The sequence below is a fragment of the Bos mutus genome, chromosome 23 (assembly GCF_027580195.1).
Source record: "Bos mutus isolate GX-2022 chromosome 23, NWIPB_WYAK_1.1, whole genome shotgun sequence".
Lineage (NCBI taxonomy): Eukaryota > Metazoa > Chordata > Mammalia > Artiodactyla > Bovidae > Bos > Bos mutus.
The window spans coordinates 6510617-6533302 of NC_091639.1; the positions used below are offsets into that span (position 1 = coordinate 6510617).

Below are 22686 nucleotides of genomic sequence, written 5' to 3' on the forward strand. Positions count from 1 at the left end.
TAAGGGCTCAGCTGATGGGGTGAGGCTGACCCAGATGATGAACTCAAAAAAACTGATTTATAAAATATCTTCACTTTTGGCATATCATCCAGATAATGTAACCTAATCACAAGAGTGACAGCTCATCCTATTCACGAGGTCTCTGCCCACTCAGGGGAGGGGATCACACAAGGTGTATCCAGGTGGTGGTTATGAGGGGGCTCTTTACAAGCCTGACTACCATATGATTAGTCCAACGCCTGCCCTTCTGTGGTTACCTCTGGAGTCATCCTACCTCCTCCCACACACCCAGCGGCAAGAGCCTACCCTACCTAGAGGAGTTGAAAGTGGTACCACTTAGTGCTTAAAGTGAGTGACTTTGGCATCAGTCAGACTTCATTCAGCTTGACTCCTAACACTGCCTCTTGGCCTCAGTGTCCTCCCTTATTGAGTGGGCAGACTGTCGTTATGAGGTTAAAAGGAGGATATCCCCAAAGCACTTAGCGCAGGGCCTGACACGTGGCTTCACGTGGGGGAGCCGTGTCTTTTCACCTTCTCCCTTCAGTGTTCAGTGTGTCTGGCACATAGGTGGTCTTCAATAAATATTTGGTAAAAGACTAGGTAATTAACTCAATAATTAACATGAGATAATACTTAGGTTCTTAAGATGCTTTATAAACACAGAAACAGGACATAAAGAGTTTCATGTGTGTGTGTGTGTGTGCTCAATCACTGTCATATCCAACTCTTTGTAACCCCATGAACTGTAGCCCGCCAGGATCCTCTGTCCATGGGACTTTCCCAAGCAAGAATGTCAGAGCAGGTTGCCATTTCCTTCTCCAGGGGATCGTCCCAACCCAGGGATAGAACCCACGTCTCTTGTGTCTCCTGCATTAGTGGGGGCATTCTTGACCACTGTGCTACCTGGGAAGCCCAGAGTTTCATATAACTTACTAAATATCAATCATTAATTAATGAAGATAGCAATCCTTCTATATAAAGTTCTAGCAAAAAGAAAAATTTTTTGGACTTCTTTTTATCTTCTTGGTTTTAGTATATGAAGCTGTGAAGCAATCCTGTTAGACCTGATTACTAAGAAACTGCAGAAGTCACAACAGGAAAGAAATGAAGAGGGCAGAGCAGGAGTACTGGATTTTGTAATGAAGTCTTAGGGAAGACCAAGAAGACGATGGAAAGACGTTGGTTATGGGCATCTCTCCTTAACTTCAGGGAAAGACAGCTGAGAAGTGTGCAGAGGGGTAAATGGCTCAAGTTTTGGTGTGAGATCTCCCAAGTTGGATATCCCCAGAATTCAGTAGGACCCTCAAAGAGGCTCCAAGGCAAGATATCTAAAATCAGGAAGACGTTGAGTGTGTGAATGGAGGACCAGACAAAAGTTGTCTGACTTAAACAACGCTAAATGATTTGCTAAGCTGCAATTCATTAAAAATTCAGTGAAGAGAGTTGCTGAGAAGTTTCTAGGTGAGCAAAGGATGACAAATGAAATGACAAGAACTACGCACCCTATTATAAAGTATCATTGCTTTGGGATTTTTTTGGTGTTACTCAAGTTCCGGTAACCTCTTACAGTGGGGGGTGGGGGGGTGGGCTGGGAGCGAGGAGATCCACACACTAGCAGGTGATACTCCAGGGCCTACTGAGTGAGTGGCCTACAATTCAGCTCACTTCTGACACTGTGTTCTCAGAGGTAGCGTCAGATTTCATGTAGTAAGGCCTCAGTCCCACAAGGCTTCCCCCACTTTAGATTCTGGTTACAAGTTCAGGTTATTACCTATGCTTCTGACCCACTGGCTGTAAGTCAGAGGTTATCAAAACTGCCTTCTGGGGTTCAATTAATTTGCTAATGTGGCTCACAGAACTCAGAGAAACATTTTATTCACTAGATTGCCTGTTTATTATAACAGGATATAACTCAGGAACAGCCTGATTGAAAACTTAAATAGGGCAAGATATGGGGCAAAGTCAGGGCTTCCCAGGAGGCACTAGTGGTAAAGAACGCGCCTGCCAACGCAGGAGACATAAGAGACGTGGGTTCAGTCCCTGGGTCGGGGAGATCCCCTGGAGGAGGGCATGGCAACCCACTCCAATATTCTTGCGGGGAGAGCCCCATGGACAGATGAGCCTGGCGGGCTACAGCCCATGGGGTCCCAAAGACTCACACATGACTGAAGCGACAGCATGCATGCATGGGGCAAAGGCACAGAATGTCCATGCCTTCTCCAAGCCCACCAGTCTCCCCAAAACTCCATGTGCTCACCAACCTGGATGCTCTCTGAACTCTCCCCTTTGGAAAGGTTTTTATAAAGGCTTTATTAAATAGGCATGACTGATTAAGTCATTGACCACTGGCTCTCAGTTCAATCTCCAGCCCCTCTCCCCTCCCAGGAGGTTGGGGAAGGGACTGAAGGTTAGCTTCTAATCACCTGGTTGGCTCCCCAGGCAACCAGCCCCTCCAGAGACTACCCAGGTGCTCTCCCCAAACCCACCCCTTTTTATTAACATAAAAAAGACACCTTTATCCTACCTCTCTCAAGGTTGAGGAAATTCCAAAAGTTTTAGGAGCTCTGTGCCAAAAACTAGGGCTTCCCTAGTGGCTCAGCTGGTAAAGAATCCGCCTGCAATGCAGGAGACCTGGCTTTAATGCTGGACTGGGAGGATCCTCTGGAAAAGGGAAAGGCTACCCACTCCCATTCTGAATTAGAGAATTCCATGGACTGTATAGTCCATGGGGTCACAAAGAGTTGGACACGACTGAGCGACTTTCACTCACTTGTACCAAAAACAGGGACAAAGATCAAATGTTTATTGCTTGTTATAAATCACAGGGTCATGGTTGGTATTGTATTTATTGTTCCTATTAATGAAATTCATAGCATTTTAAAAGTCACTTTTGACTTCAGCTCCTCGGCCATACATTTTTCTTATGGTCTTCAGGACGTCAGAATTTGGAAGGACAACTGTGGACGTGTTTTCTGTGTGCGCACATGTGCAGTTGGTTTAGAGCATACAGGTGTGTGTGTGTGTATATACATTCATACGTACACAAAGTGAAAATGTTAGTAACTCAGTCGTGTCTGACTCTGTGTGACCCCATGGACTGTAGCCCACCAGGCTCCTCTGTCCCTGGGATTCTCCAGGCAAAAATACTGGAATGGGCTGCCATTTCCTTCTCCAGGGGATCTTCCCGACCTAGGGATCAAACCCACGCCTCCTGCATTGGCAGGCAGAATCTTTACCACTGAGTTACCAGGGAAGGCTATATGATAGTGTATATACATGCATGAAAGTGAAGTGGCTCAGTCGTGTCTGACTCTTTGCGACCCCATGGACCTACCAGGCTCCTCTGTCCATGGGATTTTCCAGGCAATAATACTGGAGTGGGTTGCCATTTCCTTCTCCAGAGGATCTTCCCGACCCCGGGATCGAACCCACGCCTCCTGCATTGGCAGGCAGATTCTTTACCACTGAGTTACCAGGGAAGGCTATATGATATGGTATATACATGAATATGTACGTACAAGCTGAGTCTCTTGCTGTCCTCTAGAATGCCGAAACCTTCAACAGAGCGTCTGTATCATCTGGTTCTCATATACTGCAACATTTATAGCACTGGCTAAGTGCTGAGCACAACGTGAACACTTAACAGATACTAAAAATGTTTTTAAACTTTAAGAGAGAAGAAGTTTAAAAATCCAGTCCATGTTAAAGGGTTTAAAGTAGCATAAAAATTCAAAGGCATAGAGGTACCATTTGGTTCATTAGAGCATCTTCTAGCTGATGTGGCTGACTGAGCTTTAAGTGGCGACATGGCAGCTTTCGCAGGATAACTTTGAGTGCAAAAATTCCTGAGACAGAAGAAAATTCTTGGAAATATTTCTAACTTAATTCACAATTTTACAGTGTCTTCTAATTCTTATTCTTCTTTCTGAAGAATAGAAGGTAAGAAGAGTCATCGCCAGAATTTATCTGAACAACTGAGAAAATATTTCCTTAAACCATTTATAAGTGGAAAGAGATGCTTGGTATTGGAAGCACAGGAAGGAAAGAGGGAAGGAAGGAGGGAAAGAAAGATGGAAAAACAAAGAAACAGAAAGGCCAGGAAAGAAGCACTGTCGAATTAACCACAGCCCAGAGTGCCTGCTTTCTTCATCTTAGGAAGCCTTAATACATTCATGAAACCTCCAGAGATGTTTCCACAGTTCAATGGGCCACCAGAGTCAAAGACACGTCCACAATACCCATGTCCAAAGGTCAAACTCTTTTGGTGGTGGTGGTGGTGGTTTAGGCTCTATGCCATGTCGACTCTTGTGACCCCATGGACTGTAGCCCGCCAGGCTCCTCTGTCCACAGGATTTCCCAGGCAAGAACACTGGAGTGGGCTGCCACTTCCTTCTCCAGGGGGTCTTCCCAACCCAGGGATCAAACCTGAGTCTCCTGAATTGCAGGCAGATTCTTTACCAACTGACACACCAGGGAAACCCCAAACAAATCCTTTAAGGAGATTTAAAGATATACCTTTAGGGTGGAATTCAGGGAGAAGGAAAGAGAAAGTTAGCTTATTTATACCTGCATCCCTAAGACTGTAAAACTCCCCTTCTTAAGAATATAATCTTTCAAGATGCAGGATGAAGAGGAAATAGAAGAAAGAAAAAATAAAGAAAAAATATTAATGTCTCAGCAGCTTGATTGTGCATCTGAGAAAGATTTGACAGGAGACTCAGTGCACCATGTCAATCCATCTCATTCTAAATTCTGATGTTGTGTGGAGATGACACGCTGAGTCACTGGGCTGAAGTGATTTCTCATCATGCTCGTTTGAACACTCTCCCTTTTTAAAGTCTTGATCTGTCTCCTGTTTGCTGAACCCTCAACAAGGAGACTCTAAGAAGAGCATATCGCTTGCAGAATTTACATAAAATGCTACACAGGTACAGAAGGAGGCCTCGAGTCTTTCAGCAGTGTGAGCAAAAGTTCTAAGCGGCTCTAGTGGTCCTGGGGTATTCCCTGGTGGCTTGGTGGTAAAGAATCTGCTTGCCAATGCAGGAGCTACGGGAAACGCGAGTTCGATCCCTGGGTCGGGAAGATCACCTGGAGGAAGAAATAACAACCCACCCCAGTATTCTTGCCTGGAAAAATCCCATGGACAGAGGAGCCTGGCAGGCTACAGTCCATGGGGTCGCAAAGAGTCGGACACAACTTAGCGACTGAGCATGCATGCACACTAGTGGGCTTGAGACCCTGCAGCAAGGACCTTGGGCCCAAAGTGACTCACAGGGAGAAGGTGTGAAGAGAAAGGAGTTGGTCTCAACCCTACCAGAAGGTGAGCCAGCCCAGAGGTGATGGAAGGAAAGAAAGGGGGCAGTATTTAACCACCTCGGTTCTAGAAAACTCGAGGCTTCTCTCCCCCACCGCACCACCATCACCACCTCTTGCTCAACATGGCATGTCAAAGGAGATAGGTAAAGGGCGGGTCGCAGGCGGTGGGGCTGAACACAAGCTGCCCTTCTCCAGGGCGCCCGGATTGCCAAAGAGCTGTCAACTCATCCACTCCGCCTTGAGGCTCCGAGTCGCCCAAAACAGTCAGCCGCGGATGAACCAGGGCCTTTGATCCACTATCAGCACCTTTGCCCACCACCCTCACCCCCTCCTTTTTCTTTCTCCAAACTTTGAAGATAATGAGTCTTAAATATTTGCAAGTAATTAGAAGGTGTGGCTGCCAAGGAAAAGTGAGTCGTTTTCTTTCAAATGGGAAGAGTGGGTGCTCGGCTCTTCGCACACATCTCTAATTATTTCGCCTGCATTTATTTGGTCCCTGATAAACTGATCTGGCCCGGGAAGGAAGACCACACCTAGGAACTAATGAGCCCCTCCTGCAACAATAATAACCATTATGAACCGAGAAGCCCAGTGTCATCATGAGTCAATTATTTATCATTTACTGACAACTTCATCCTTCAACTTGCTTTTCAGCTTTAATTCATTAGCAACGGAGGGGAGGTGACTGTGTGTATTCTCCCCTACAGGGTGGGGGGGTGGGGGGAAAGATGATTTAAGAAAATACTATCCATATATGCAGTTCCCTTCTGTTATTATACATATAAACAACTCAGAAAGCATCATCTGTCTTGACATTCATTTTCACTACTTATAGTATATGTGCTTGTTGTGTAATAAAAAGACACATGAGATTCGTGTGTCTCATGAGCGAGTCTTCATTCTCCGCTGCTAAGGGGAAAGGGATCAGAGAGGCTAAAAGAAGGAAATACACAAACAGTTCAGTTCAAATCAGTCGCTCAGTCGTGTATGACTCTTTGCAACCCCATGGGCTGCAGCACGCCAGGCCTCCCTGTCCATCACCAACTCCCAGAGCTTGCTCAAACTCATGTCCATCGGGCCAGTGATACCATCCAACCATCTCATCCTCTGTTGTCCCCTTCTCCTCCTGCCTTCAATCTTCCCCAGCTTCAGGTTCAGGGTCTTTTCCAAAGAGTCAGTTCTTCACATCAGGTGGCCAAAGTATTGGAGTTTCAGCTTCAGTATCAGTCTTACCAGTGAACACCCAGGACTGATCTCATTTAGGATTAACTGGTTTGATCTCCTTGCAGTCCAAGGGACCCTCAGGAGTGTTCTCCAATACCACAGTTCAAAAGCATCAATTCTTCAGCTCTCAGCTTTCTTTTTGGTCCAACTCTCACATCCATACATGACTACTGGGAAAATCATCACTCGGATAAACCCCCTCACACATAAGAGCTATCCAACAGCTACCCTCAAGGAAAAGTACATAAATGACGGCTTGGTTTATTCAATCATTCTCCCACTTGACTGATCCATCTCATAGGATAAGGAATAACATGATGAGATGATGATGAAAAACAAGCAAAAGAAAAAGTTGGGGCAGAGGCACAAAAGCGTCTTACCCTGTGGGATTTGCCGAAGGTCTTTGAAGTAAACTCACCTCCCTTATTTCTGTCTCAGATGCAGAAGGACATTTAAGGTTGCTTAGCCCAATGTCTTCGTCTGTAAGGCACAGAGGGAGGTAGTTTGCATGGCCCCAGATCACCCCATCAGCTGAGGACAGACTCAGTGTCTCTTCTGGCCCCATGTCATTGTCCCAAAGATAATGTTCTTTTCCTTCTACAGATGAAGCTCATGAAGTCCAGAGCTTTGGCAGGAAGGCCCAGCCTGCTGAGAGTGCTCAAAGAGCACGATCCAGGAAACTGGGTTGTTACATAAAGTTGCTTGGAGTCTTTCACAGTGATTCTCCTTCTGATTTTGTAAAAGAAAAGTATACATTTGGAGATAAATCATCCAAGTGTGTGCTAAGTCACTCAGTTGTGTCCGACTCTTTGTGACCCCATGGACTGTAGCCCACCAGGCTCCTCTGTCCATGGGATTCTACAGGTAAGAATACTGGTGTGGGTTGCCATTCCTCTTCCAGGGAATCTTCCCCACCCAAGAATCAAACCCATGTCTCTTGTGTCTCCTGCATCTCCTGCACTGATTGGGAGGCAGAGTCTTTACCACTGAGTCACCTGGGAAACAATTCCTCAAAGTGGCTGAGTGGACTTCTTCCTTTCCAATGTGTGACCATCTGGTGACTCACTTATCCTTGGAAATTTTTTCTTCTGTCTTTTAAATGTCTCACTATTGTCTTTACCATTTCTAAGTGTGTGTGTGTGCACACCTACACAGGTATGTACATGCATAAATTTTTTTTTTCCCTATTTAAACTCTCCAATTCAGGTGGACATGTGAAAAGACAAATAACACGTCTCAGTTGTTTGTTTGTTTTTTTACATTATCCAGCTCTGTAAAAGGGGCTTTCCTTAATAAGCTGCTGCTATAACTTCTCAATTTTTCCCCTGAATGCAGTTTCCAAAGACACAATAAGGCCACATAATAATTTTGAGAAGAGAGTCCGTTTCAGCTTTTTTTTAGAAATTCAAAGTAGACAGGGGAAGAACCAAGGTGTTCTTAGGTCATCAAAAACAGAGGCACCCACACACACTATTGTGAAGGGACTATATTGTTTGGTTTCTTCATTTCCGCTCGGTGACTTGTTAGTATCTTTTTGCCTTAGAAACAAGGGAGCAAGAGGCATTTGAGCATTTGATCAACCTCTTAGAATTGAAGGAAAAGTCAAAAAAACTTTGAAAGCAAATAAGCCCTCGGAGTCATACACGCAATTAGATTAAAATCACATGCTTCTTTGATGTCAGTCACTGTTCTAAACTTTTGATGTGTATTAACTCATTTGATCCTCATGACAACCCTACCAGACGGACGCTCATGTTCAATTGCTCAGTCGTGTCAGACTCTTTGAGACCCCGATGGACTGTAGCCTGCCAGGCTCCTCTGTCCATGGAATTTCCCAGGCAAGCATACTGGAGCAGGTTGCCATTTCCTTCTCCAGGAGATCTTCCCGACCCGGGCATCAAACCTGAGACTTGTTTACCACTGCACCACCTACGAAGCCCACACCAGACGCATACTATTATTATATTCACATGTCAGATAAGGAAACTGAGGCACTGAGAAGTTAGACCACAAGGTTACACAACTGGTCGGCACGAGACCTGGCATTTGAGCCTGCCCCTCACCCCATTCCTCACTGGCTCCTTGTTCCAAGGCTGGCTTGGCTCAAGACTCCAGGAAACATCAAAGTTGACATCCTAAAAATAGAAAGTTTCCGAAAGCCTCAGGGGCCTCTTCTTTTGAACTCTCTTCCCTACTCACACCCTGATCTAAATTAGGTTTGAGAAATCCACGTAAGGTCAGGATGCCTACAGGGGTAGATTTCTTGCAGGAAGAAATCTAGGCGAAAAGGGCTATGGCTATGGCTGATCCTGAAACCAGCATGTTCTGAACTGGAGCAGAAATTTTTCCTCCAGGGAGGTTGGTTCTCTCACTCTCGGCTCCCAAGCCCATTGGCCCAAGAATTCCCTCGTCTGTTTTGAGGATGCGATGAGTTTTCATCAACTTTCAGGGAGTGACTCTGGACAAGGAAGGCCGTTGATCCAGAGACAGATCCAGCCAGGACTAATGACTTCAGTTCAACTCAACACAACCCTGCCAGGTGAAGGACTAGACGCATAAATAACTCAGAACGAGACAGGCCACAGTGAGAAATGTGGTAATCAAGCTGCAAGGTGCCGACCAACTCAGAAAGACAGCTCACGAAGAAACCAGGGCCCCTCCTTCCGTCTCACCCACTCCACTCCTGGTTCCACAGAACGGAGGCGTTTCACTCGGGCACACAATGGAGTTAGGTAATGTCAGACAGGAAGAGAGGCTCCTAATAAGGAGAGGTCTGATGGAGTGAGCCAACAATGTACTTTCTTGGGTGGGGAGGAGATGAAACATGCAAGAGTGAAAATACTCAGTTCATCAGAAGGGAGTGTGTGTATTTCAAGCTCTTTCTGCTTCTAGGTAGTCTTAATTTAAAAATATGGGTTACACAACATGAGAGATTAACTATACTTCAATTTTTTTAATGCATAAAATTCTTTTTAAATAAATGAATTTTTTTAAAAAGAAAAAGCAAACTGAAAAATGGGTTAGAATGCCACATACACCTGTTTTGAAGCTTCCCAATTTATTTTTCAAAGTTTATCAAGTCCTATGCCAGTCTCTGTCTTTGTTAATTTAGGAAAGGAATATACTCACCAAACTAATAGAATGAAAATAAGAGAGAGAGAGCAAATGTCCTTTTTTTCAAATGTATCTTTTAAGGGATAGTTAGATTAGAAAGAATTTCCTTATTAACGTATTTGAAGCACTTTAATAAATACACTCATAAAGAACAGAGCTACTGCAAAATACAAATTAACCAGCATAATAATATACCTTTGTATCTCTTGAAGAATTGATGGATTTTTAAGATTTTCAAAAAGAAACCACAATTCAAACTTTAAAACTTGAAGAGCTTAAAGTCTCTCTTTATTTCCAGCCTCTAAACATGGAATTCATGGATTAGATGTCACATCTAGAGTTGAATGCAGATAAAAAACAGTAGGTTGAATTTGTACATACATATTTAAATATTTCATTTGATTTCATTTGATGAACTATTTTAGCTTTTATTCCATACCTGTGGATTCTGACGTTTTCTGCGATCTATATCTAAGAATGCAGTGGGTATGCTGCAGTAATTTTCAGAAGATTTTTTAGCCCTTATGTAACACTTGTTTCCATTTGATTCTGACAGCACCAGGAGGCATTTTCCAGCTTGACTCTGAGAGAGTTTGTTCAATCTGATAAGGAGGATCTTATCTTTTTTTCTGCCTTTTTCTCAACTAAAGATCTTTGGCCCACCAGAAAGAAACTGAATTGAAAAATGCAAATTTTTGCACCCAGCTCAATGAAGCTGGGATGAATTGATATTCAGATTTGGTTACAAGTGATGTATAATTTAGGCCATTAAGGCAATGAACACTTATTGCATTAAAAAAAATGAATTAATCCTTAATAAAATTCTGCCTTAAATTAACATACATATATGTGTGTATATGTTGCATACATGTAAATATAAATCTGATATTGCTAAGTCACTTCAGTCGTGTCCAACTCTGTGTGACCCCATAGACGGCAGCCCACCAGGCTCCCCTGTCCCTGGGATTCTTCAGGCAAGAACACTGGAGTGGGTTGCCATTTCCTTCTCCAATGCATGAAAGTGAAAAGTGAAAGTGAAGTCACTCAGTCGTGTCCGACCCTTAGCGACCCCATGGACTGCAGCCTACCATGATCCTCCGTCCATGGGACTTTCCAGGCAAGAGTACTGGAGTGGGGTGCCATTGCCTTCTCCGATAAATCTGTTAGACATAAGTAAAATATTCTGTTAACTTTGTTGTTGTTGTTGTTCGGTCACTTGGTCGTGTCTGGCTCTGCCACCCCAGGGACTGCAGCACACCAGCCTTCCCTATCCTTCACTGTCTCCTGGAATATGTTCAAACTCACGTCCATTGAGTAAATGATGCTATCTAACCAGCTCATCCTCTGCCACCCCCGTCTCCTCTCGCCCTCAATCTTTCCCAGCATCAGGGTCTTTTCCAATGAGTCCACTCTTAGAGGTACACATAAATAACAGATATCCATTTTTCAAATAAATGTTTCTCTTTTCCACCACACCAACAGAGCAGTCCTGTATTTATCTATAGCAGCCCCATCCGAGAAGCAGTGTTAAAATGGAAGCCGGCAAGCAACCCCTGTGTCCAGTCTGGGCTCTCATCCCTAAGTTCTCCTGTTGGAGTTAAGATGTTCATGGGGACTTCACCCTCGGTCCAGTAGGGACTTTGCCTTCCAGTGCAGGGGGTGCGAGGTTCAATCCCTAGTTGGGGAGCTAACATTCCACAGGCTTCCAAATCAAAAAACCAGAACATAAACAGCAGAAGCAATATTGTAGCAAATTCAATAAAAACTTTAAAAATGGTTCACATCACACATACACACACACACAAAATCTGAAAAAAAAAAAAAGATGCTCACTGACTTGGAAACAAGAGAATAGAGACAGTTACTAAAAACTGGATCAACAATTCCTTCAGCATGAAAAAGTATAAGTTGACTTTGTGTCTGATCATATATGGATAGGAAGGTAGGAAGAGAAAGAGCTTTGCCAGTAGGAAATAGTATAAATAAATAGTTCCCTGTATTCTGACTTTTTATCTGCTTGTTGTCACAGAAATAATAATTATTTACTGTGAGAGCTCTATTCTTATAAGATGAGTTAACGGTGATTAAACCCATTATCAGCTACTTTCAGAAAGGTCAAAATAGAGAATAGCAACCTTTAAGGCTCCTTCCAGTTTTACCCCCTTAGTTACTGAGTTCATAAAGAGTAACCACTGCTCCACTGGTGAGCATTACAGCCCCCTCTATAAAAAAAGTTCTATGTTTCCCTTCAAATCAATACATACCTGAATAAGAGAAACTACTGCATTGTAAGAGGTGCTTCCCAGGTCGTGCAGTTGGTAAAGAATCTACCTGTCAAAGCAGGAGACAGTAGAGAGGTTCGATCCCTGGGTCGGCAAGACCCCCTGGAGTAGGAAATAGCAACCCACTCCAGGATTCTTGCTTGGAAAATTTCACAGACCGAGGAGCCCAGCGGGCTCCAGTCCCTGGAGTCACAAAGAATCGGACATGGCTGAGCACGCACACACTGCATTGGAAGAGCTGCAAATGTTCAGCACTAACCAGGAGCGCCGTTGGACTGTGTCATGCCAAGGTGTTTGTCCTGAAGTCAGACACGTGGGCACTTTCTGGTAACGGGTGTCCTCAGGCTAACTCCTGGAACCCCATATTTTCTACTTCTCAACGTCACAGCATTTCTGTTTGAAGTTCATAAAACGGCATTCAGGTTCTCAACAAAACCCCAAATTCCTTTTACTAGACTTTTCTACCCTTGAACGCTGTATTTTATTGAAAAGAAGCCCAGGAAATGAATCTGTAACCCAGCTCCCTTGTACCAGTCAGAACTCATGTCCCTTCTACAGTCTTCCTGGCAGCATACGTCCTCTCTGTGTGCTTTACTCCCCTGGCAGAACTGTTAAGAGACTTGTTTAGAGGACGAAGTTCTGCCACTCACTCCATCTAATCCTGCCAGAGGGTGGGAAGAGAGCCTAGAATGCTGTGCATTATACAACACGGCTCAGACCACTTTCCATCAACACTTTGTATGTTCGTTCCTCTCGTCAAGGTCTAAAAGCAACTATTCTCCAAAATCAGTTTCAAAACCCTATAATTTTAAAAGTTGAAAGTTGCTGTTTCTAGCATGTTTTTATGTCTAGAGCATAAAACCTACCATTTAAAACTGAAGATACATACTCTCCTCATGAGTTATTTATCATTCTCAAAAGTTCTAGCTTGCTTACTATTCAGCCACAGTGTTGATATTCATAGGTAACAGAAAAAAGACTGCAAAAGAGAAGAAATTCTGGAAAATTGATAGGATGATTACATTACACATGAATAATAATTGTAGAATAGTGTGGTTTGTGCCAATAAAATGTATTATGCTTACTGAGGCTACAATTAGCACCAATACTTTTAATACCAGTCAAATTAATTTTATTGCTGACATTTCAATCACATATTAGTAATTTGCAGTCTTTGGACCCTTGGTTTAGCCATAGAGTCGTGTTCGACTCTTTGTGACCCCATGGACTGTATAGCCCACCAGACTCCTCTGTCCATGGGATTCTCCAGGCAAGAATACTGGAGTTGAGTAGCCATTTCCTTCTCCAGGGGACCTTCCCCACTCAGGGATCAAACCTGGGTCTCCTGCATTGCAGGCGGTTTCTTTATCAACTGAGCCAACAGGGAAGCAAGAGCTTGTAATTCCAGCATTACGTACTGATGTTGGAGAATGTTTAGAAGTACTGATACTAATAACATTGAACTAGCACTTCAAAATTCTATTTTTTTATAACATTACCCCATGGTTGCTTCTTTTGACATTCTTTTAGAGCTCTGACAATTGTTTGGTTTCTCGGAGTTCTCTGACGTGGCTCAGATGGTAAAGAATCAACCTGCAATGTGGGAGACCTGGGTACCATCCCTGGGTTGGAAAGATCCCCTAGAGGAGAGCATGGAAACCCACTCCAGTATTCTTGCCTGGAGAATCCCATGGACAGAGGAGCCTGGCGGGCTGCAGTCTATGGGGTCTCAAAGAGTCAGACATGACTGAGAGACTAAGCACGTAAGCACTGACGTGTAATAAGCAGATAGATGACAGGTCCATAAATTAAAAAAAAAATTAGACACTCTGAATAGAATTGGAGATTGCACAAAATGAACTATTGCTCAAGGTGCTGAAAGAGACTCAGCATTTCCTCTTTTCCAAATCTTGATTTTCTTAAGGAGAATATTTTATGACAGGTCATTTTTAAGAAAATGCAGGGATCCCAGAGCATGACAGATGTCCCCTCAAGACTAGAACGAGGGGCCAAGCCTCCCAAGGACCTGGCTGGTGGATGACACAGGAAGCTTACTACACTGGTTGCCTCTTCAGAGCAGGAGGGAGTGAGCATTGTTATTATTTTAAAGAACAAGCACTAGATAAGACAGGAAGGCCAGGGTATTTATTATTAATTTCCTAGAGGTGAGTAATGGTGATGGGTCTGGAGGGAGGAGGGGCTTCTTAGGAAAATTAGGAGAGGTTTTGCTGATATTAGGATGTGTTTCCTGCTTGATCAGAATAGTCAGAGAGACCACAAGTACAGGTCAAAAGACAGAGCAGGAATTTCCAAATGGGTCAGCATGAAGTCATTTGTTTGCTTTCCCGAAGTCACAGGCCACCTGGAAGAAGATGGGTGAGGGTGTAGCAGTGGAGCCGAGAGGTGGGAAGGAACAGCGCACCGTCTGCAAAATAGACTGGCGGAACCTGGAGGCCCGCTGGGAGAGTCTGCCCAGAGATGGATTATCGGGAGAGTACAGCGAGTGCTGACTTTTCCCCTAGTCATCCCTTCTCTCTCCCAATGCCAACATCATTGCATCAGGACCAGCAGGTGCAATGGAAAGAGCCCAGCCTCTGTAGGCTAAGATTCAACTCCAAGACTGGCCCTCACTAGCGGTTTGACTTTGAGAAATTGACATATTTTGTTTCGGTGTTCCCAATAATAACACTGGCTACAAACATGACTCACTTGATTACTCATTTCTTTCATCACTGTGGGTTCTACTCTCTTTTCACTTTGTTGAGAGAGAACGAACAGAGCTGCTCTGAAGTCAGCTGGTATCTCAGATATGGGGGATATGTAAAATTACCCGTAAGGATGTAATTCCCTTTCAAAAACCATGATATTACAACCATTCCAGCTTATACGTTTAAGTCATTAAGATGCTTTTTAATAACATGGCCACACAAATGGAAACACTGAAATGAAATCTGATTAAAGATTTTCGTACTAATGGTGGATTTTATTTGTCTGCATTTCAATCCGTGTACTTGTTTTCTGTTTATCTGAAACAAGGAAAACAATCATGTATTACTGACTGGAAAGATTTTGGTGTGACTTATAAAAATCAAAGCCTGATTTGGGGACATTCTTTTTTACGAAGTTTAAAGTTTTAAAAGTATTATACTCTGGCAAACATAGAACAATTAAATAAGATTTGGTGTGTTTCTGAAGCAAACAGCTGCAATACAAGGTACCCCATAGGACCAAAACCTAGGCATCTTTTTGCATAATGTATGTGTGTGTGTGTATTATTAGGTTGCATTTTTTCAGAACCGCAAAGTTGTTTTAAAAATAGGAAACTATATTTTTTTTTCTCTGCACCCAGGCGAATTAGGTAACTGTTGGGCTCTGCTTCACATTTTAAAGTGGAAAATGAAGCATAGGCAGAAACAAGGGCAGAAGTTAGGTCTCCTAAGTCCTACTCTTTGTGCTGATTTCTGAACTGTTCCTCTATTTTACTGTTGATCTCGGTGGTCTGTTGGTTGGATACAAATGACTTCTCTGTAGAAAGTGAAATAGGATCATAGATGCTTAAACTTGAGAGTCTCATTGCAGGAGAAGGTTGTTTACCTACAGAGGAAGATACAGAAGGCAAAGTAAATCAGCAAAAACTTCCTCCAGCCTTTATTTTAGAAACTTGTCCACCAGTTTGCCATTTTCTGGACTGGGAGAGTCAACGCCTTTCCCAAAGAATCTAACGTTCCCCCAGTAAGAATCCAGCCAGTAAAATAAAATTCCAAATTGGTTAAAAGTGAAACTGACTCATAGGTGACTCATTAGGCTCCAATTGAACAATTGGTTATAACCAATTTCAGTTTCTACTGCATCTTATTTTCTGCATCTCAATTTTTCATTACAGCCTAGTAGTTTGTACTCCTGAATTTAAGTTTTTAAAGGTGCTTGTTTATCTCAACATATGACTTTGTAAGTCTTTTCTCCTGATTCTTTATGATAAGTGGTCAGTACTGAGCAGTAAAGCTTCAGTGAGAAAACTCAGCCATTCCCCTATATTCATCAGGGTAAGACATTGTAACATCTCTGTGCGTTTTACCCCACATTTTACGCCTGGTCATTTCTGTTCAATGGCTTGTGAAATGGAAAATTTGCATCCCATGCTAGCCAGGCGTTACTCTCCTTAACTTTTAATGAGTGTCAACGGTGCTCTGGGCTCCACACAATAGAGAGAACGGGCACCTCTACTCAGTCTATCTAAATTATAAATTGAAGAGCAGGTTGCCTGTGTGAATATATTCTAATCAATATGCATTTACTGCTGCTATAAATGACACTAAAACACAGCTACTTCCCAGGTGTCATTCCACCCACAATTACCCAGTGGGCATTCTCCCACTTTATATTATTAAGTGCTCCTGAAAAGCTGCATTGAAATCAAATAATGTTAAGCGCTACTGAGGAACTCATTATCCTGTGGAGAATTCTTCTATGACGTCATGGGTACCATATTACTAACATAGAAATCTCGTATAAAATTCTGGGGTTTTCTCCTGTAATCACCTATTTTGAAATCTGTGAAGCAATTTTTTTTTCATTAAACACTGTTAAACCCCTACTACATGCCACGCAATAGAGAACAGAGTACCTACTTCCAACATAGGAGAGAAAAGCTATGTCTATAACACAACGGCAAAAGGTTATATTCCAAACTCTATACAAGTCAAGTACTATAGAGATGTATTGCTGTTTAGCCTCTACATCATATCCGACTCTTTTGTGACCCCGTGAACTGTATCTCACCAGGCTCCTCTGTCCATGGGATTTCCCAGGCAAGAATATTGGAGGGGGTTGCCATTTCCTTCTCCAGGGGACCTTCCTGACCCAGGGATTGAACCCGCATCTCCTGCATTGGCAGGCGGGTTCTTTACCACTGAGCCACCAGGGAAGCCCAGTGTGGCAGTGGGAGGGACCTAAAAACAAATTAAATGAATTTAACTATAAAATGAATTTATAGAAATTCTAACATTTCCTATACAAAGATGGCTAAGAGAGAGGTTTATGTAAGCTTTTAGTCTTATTAACTCACTGATATATATGTCTGGATGTAATATTTAAAATCTCAAAATTAATGTAAATCATTAGAGAGAAAGGAACCCACTTATCCCTTCACCAGATATACAGTGTGACTAACTCCACCAGGATGTGGACCAAATATTTACACTCGCTGTTAATTTTTGTTTGTTTGTTTTATTTCTTGGCCACACTGCAGGATGTAGCATGTAGGATCTTAGTTCCTTGACCAGGGATCAAACGCACGCCCCTTGCATTGAAAGTTTGGCGTCTTAACAACTGGACCTCCAGTTAAGTCCCAAGTGTCTGCTAATTTCACATAACCTGTTTGTTAATTGCTTTCCACCAAAGCCATTTTGTTCCTGCACTTTGGACCCCAAAGGTAGTTTGGAATAAAAGCATCTCGGAATAAGAGGTAACTCCTGCCAGCAGGCATCTATGGAGCAGATTGGGCCTCCAACTAGAGGGTTCTCTGAGGACCTGATCCCACTGGTATGCTGTTAGATTTTTTTTCTTTCTTCCCTTTTCCTTCTGCTGTTTAGTTGCGGGCTACAACTGGAAACTTCTGCCAAAGCAGGCTCTCCCCCGGCCCTTGGGCACACTACGTTGATCAGTAGATAAGACCTTCCCAGCAGTCAGGGCTGCCCCTGCCATCCACAAAGCCGCAGTGCCGTGCAGACAGCTCTGTGGAGCTTACTAACTGCCACTCCACCTGCCTCACCTCCTCGGGTTCCCCAAGGTTTTCCTGGATACTGACAGTCATGGTGGCTGCTTGACCTTGGGCCTTGCAAGCTGGCTGGTTTCCAGAAAGTTCCTCCGATGACAAAGTGTGCTGAAAATTGTGTTCACGGCATTCAGGCACAGCGCAGGGGGCTGGGGAGCGAAGCCTGCTGCCCTTACCCCCAGCCTCGACCCTGGCTACCCACCTTGCAGGTAGACCAGATGTAGCTTTCCTCTCCCTCCACACCCTGCCAGTACCCTGGAGAGAGCACAAGACCAGACTGTGAGGAATGAAATGAAACAAAATAATGAAAACAAAAAATGAGAGAAAGAAAACAGTTGTAGTTGGCCAGTCTCTTGAAGCTTGTTTTGATGCACACACGAAAAAAGCAGGGCTTCTCCAGGGGCTCAGTGGAAAAGAATCCACAGTCAATGCAGGAGATGTGGGTTTGATCCCTAGGTGGGCAAGATCCCCTGGAGAAGGAATGACAATCCACTCCAATATGCTTGCCTGGGAAATCTGGTGCACAGAAGAGCCTGATGGGCTACTGTCCATGGGGGTCACAAAAAAGTCGGACGTGACTGAGCAGCACGCTAAAAAAGAAAGGAGGGGGAAAGCTGACCTGCCAAGTATTTAAGCAAGACCGCAAGATTTTAAAGCATAGGCAACTCATACTGGCTTTTATCGGATTGATACTCCTCTACCTCTTTGAAGACCTCAGGCCATCGAGGAAGTTATGTTGAGTTATAATTTTCCAGTGACTCTAAGTGTGTGTGTGTGTGTGTGTGTGTGTTTGTGTTCCCAAAGGAGGATCTGGCGTTAGGACAGTGGTTGCTGTAATAGTCCTTGGTACGGCTGACGGCAGAAATGGCCCTCGAAAGACTGAGCTGAGGTGGAACCTGCCAGACTAGTTTCCCCACAACATGAGCTACACCCTCTGTGAAAAGCTGCTTTTTCTTGGCAAACTCATTTTTGCTTTAATGGAACAGGGAAGCGTGTGTCATAATGGGACGGTTATGCCCAGTTTCACCACGGCTGGAAACTGGGAGAACTTCAGACAAAACTGAAAAAGCCTTTCCAGGGTTGAACCCAACATTCTGCCCGAATTACAGAAGTCCGACAAAATAGCCGGAATGATACCTTTTATTTAAAGATTTCTCTCTCAAAGGACTCCTAATTCTAGCTAGTTTTCAGACCTTAAATACATAACATCTGGTTTTTTCATCTTAAAGAACTCAAAGCAATGGTAATATTGGCCTGTCCCTCCAATCACTAAGTCAAACAACAATTTGTATTGTTTCTTTAAAAAAAATAGGTTTTTCTTGAAGTGTCACAAGGTCAGTGGTTGACTGGAACTTCACCTGTGGTTTTGAACCAAGCAAGGTTGAAATAAGCACATAGGTTTCAAAAGCCTTTCCAACATATTTTTGGTACAGTTTCTAACAACAGCTCTAGAGACACTATCTGCTCTCTGCAGGTGTGTAATATGACACTGGGAATTTTTAAAAAACCAGTTACTGTTGGTGGCAATGGGCTTCAAACACAGCTCTTCAGAAACCAGAGAGAAATTTCATGTTTGCTTTGAAAATGTTCCATCTTTTTCTAGCTTCTTTGGCCTAGAGACAGTACATGGTCAGACTAGCCCCCGCTCAGGACAGACTCCCCCCCACACACACCTTTGGGACTGGGAGTTGACCAAACTGGCCTAACAGCAGAGAGGGTGGTGTGCTTTCCACCCCCAGAGTATCCACACCCATGACAAAGTTTGGCTTTTTATCATACTCTTAATCCATCTTTGTCTCCTTTTTTTTTTAATCAGTATTTATCAGGATAAATAATAAACATCATTATTTATTTATGAGGCAAAGTGAAATGCCAGTTCCACTTTGTATGTTTCTATTATCTTTAATATGTTTTAATCATTACTGTCCCTGAACAAGTCCACAAGCTACCTCTGTGTTAGGTTTCTTATGCATGTGATTAAACAAAGACGTACTAAGGGTTAAGTATGTTCAGAAGTATATAGGTCAGAGTTGCCTTTTTATTTTATGATGACTCATATCCCATAAGTAGCAACTGATTATCATCCTTCAAGTTAAAAGGAAAAAAAAAAACTGTCTGGAATATATTGCAAACTTGTCCCAACACCTGCTTGTATTTTTTTTTTAAATTGAGGTTTTCCTTTTCAGAGTCACTCAAAGGAATCACATTAATTTTCATAGCTATGAAGTTAGCCGAAGCCCCTCTCCACATTGGATTCCTGGAAAGATTTTTTTTCTTTATTTTTTAATATAAATTTATTTATTTTAATTGGAGGCTAATTACTTTACAATATTGTATTGGTTTTGCCATACATCAACATGAATGGGAAGATTTTTAAATGCATCTTCCTACGTGAATACAGTTCACTCTCATTCCTTCCTTGCATGTTTCTCCCCCCTTTTTTTTAAAGGAAGACTTTTTTTTTAGGTTTTTTTTTTGGCTGTGCCAAGTCTTAGTCGCAGCGCTCGGGATCTTCACCTCGGCTCTCGAACCCTCTAGTGGTGGCGTGTGGACTCAGGAGTTGCACGTCAGAGCCTACTTGCTCTGCGGCACGTGGACCTTAGTTCCCTGACGAGGATCAAACCCGAGTCCCCTGAAGTACAAGGAGGATTCTTAACCACTGGACCACCAAGGAAGACCATAAGATTTTTCCCTTTGGTGTGGACCATTTTTACAGTCGCCATTGAATTTGTTACAATAGTGTTTCTGCTTTATGTTTCGGATTTTTAGGCCACGAGGCACATGGAGTCTTAGCCCCCTGCCCTGGATGGCGAAGTCTTAACCTCTGGAGTCCCTCCAGAGGGAGTCCCTCTCTTCGTTTTTAAAGTCATTCCTTTCATTCCCGAAGCTTCTCTTCTGCCCTGTGTTCACTGTACCTTTCTCTTCTCATTTTTAGAAGCCTTCCTAGAGCTCACTTCCTCTATGAGGCTGTCCATGACTAAGGCACAGAGGCCATCCCTGGAGACACACCCTTTTGCACAGTAACACATGTGCAATCTGGAATATGCAGCCCAGAAACTGTTTTTCACCAGTCTACCCTGCTCTCCATCCTACATGAAGGTGTTAATCCCTCAGTCGCGTCCAACTCTTTGCAACCTCATGGACTGTGGCCTGCCAGGGCATTTTTGTCCACGGAATTCTCCAGGCAAGAATACTGGAATGGGTTGCCATTTCCTTCTCCAGTGGACCTTTCCAACCCAGGGATCAAACCTGGGTCTCCCGCATTGCAGGCAGATTCTTTACCATCTGAGCCACCAGGGAAGCCCTACACAGGGAGATAAAATTCTATGTGAAGGCTGTTGTTCAGAGACCAGTTCTGCGCTAAGGCTCCCTGGACTGTATGTGGCATCTCTCTTCCAAGTTGCCCAAAGTGCTCCTTAAGTATTCTTTTTCACAACTTCTTTTTGACATAGCTTGTCAAGAAACCTCACTATTCACAAACAAGAGCTGAAGGCAACAGAACTTCAGAGAATCAGGCAGCTCCCAGGGTTAAAGAAGGACAGAGTTGCTGCATCAGACTGAATCAGAGCAAACCTCGCACATAGACTCCAGCGAAATACAATTAGCCCAGGGTCAACCAGTCAATCCTAAGATCAAATCATTTTTCCAGTCAAAATGGAAAAAATTCTAGATCAAACCAGTCAATCCTAAAGGGAATCAACCCTGAATATCCATTGGAAGGACTGATGATGGAAGCTGAAGTTCCAATACTTTGGCCACTGATGTGAAAAGCTGACTCACTGGAAAAGACTGATGCTGAGAAAGACTGAGGGCAGGAGGGGAAGGGGACGACAGAGGATGGGATGGCTGAATGGCATCACCAACTCGATGGACATGAGTTTGAGCGAACTCTGGGAAATAGCGAAGGACAGGGGAGCCTGATGTGCTGCAGTCCAGGGGGTCGCAGAGTCAGACATGATTGACTGAACAACTACAATAACAGTTGTTCAGTCAACCCAAAATGGTTAAACAAACTGCTTTCTGTATCACTAACAATTTTTGTGAACAGCTCCTCCATAGCATCAAAATGGTGATTAATAAAATAAAATTGACACCAATGTAAGACACTCCTTGCTGGACAACCACCAGTGAGGCATCAAGAAAAGGACAGGGAGAAAAAAGACAAAGGCTTTCTTTCCCTGGGTCTCCCTCAGAAGGTGTCACTTGACTTACCTGAGGCCTCCGGATATGGGTCACTCTTCGTTTCTGCAGAGGACATCAACAAATCTTCGGTACTTTTCAGAACAAGAGAGGGAGAATGTTTTCTTTACGCCCTGTCTTTATACAAGACATGACCAAAGGTCATGGCTACAAAGTAATCCTAAAGTGTGTTCACTTTTTCTTGTCTAAGAAAGATGGGATAGACTGGGATGCCTCTATTTCTATTTATTTTGTATTCATTTGGTCTATTGGGGGATTCCCTGGTGGCTCAGATGGTAAAAAAATCTGCCTGCAATGCGGAAGACCCGGGGTAAGGTTCCCCTGGAGAAGGGAATGTCTACCCACTCCGGTATTCTTGCCTGGGGAATTCCATGGACAGAGGAGCCTGGTGGGTTACAGGCCATGGGGTCGCAAAGAGTCGGACACAACTTTAATTTCACTTGGTCTACTTGAGGATCATATAAATAATAATACACCTTTTACAACAGAAACCACTCCAGTGCACCTGTTGATCACGACAGATGGTAAAATTTAAATGAAAGGCCTGCTTCCGTGTCCAGGGCGGGGCATCAGTGCCGCCTGTGTTAGGGAAGAGGTTGCCCCTTCTTCACAGGAAGGTGGGCGGCAAGGGTAACTCTCATGGTGCTCAGCTGTCTCTGGAAGACTAATTTCCTCAGAATCCTGTGATGAGAGGTATCTCATCTCAGGCTTTTTAAATACACCATTAGAAGGCATTTTCCCATATCAATCTTTTCTTTACTTTCTATGCCTTTCTCT

General features: G+C 43.5%; 1 protein-coding gene across 1 annotated transcript in view; it reads right to left on the reverse strand.

The window, feature by feature from the left end:
• The window catches only part of LOC102270916 (uncharacterized), a 302710-nt gene extending 290239 nt beyond the window's left edge, over positions 1-12471 (reverse strand). Inside the window, exon 1 of the mRNA XM_070361434.1 lies at positions 11919-12471. The gene's annotated coding sequence lies outside the window, so the exon portion shown is untranslated. The remainder of the gene's footprint in view (positions 1-11918) is intronic.
• Positions 12472-22686: the final 10215 nt, after the last annotated feature.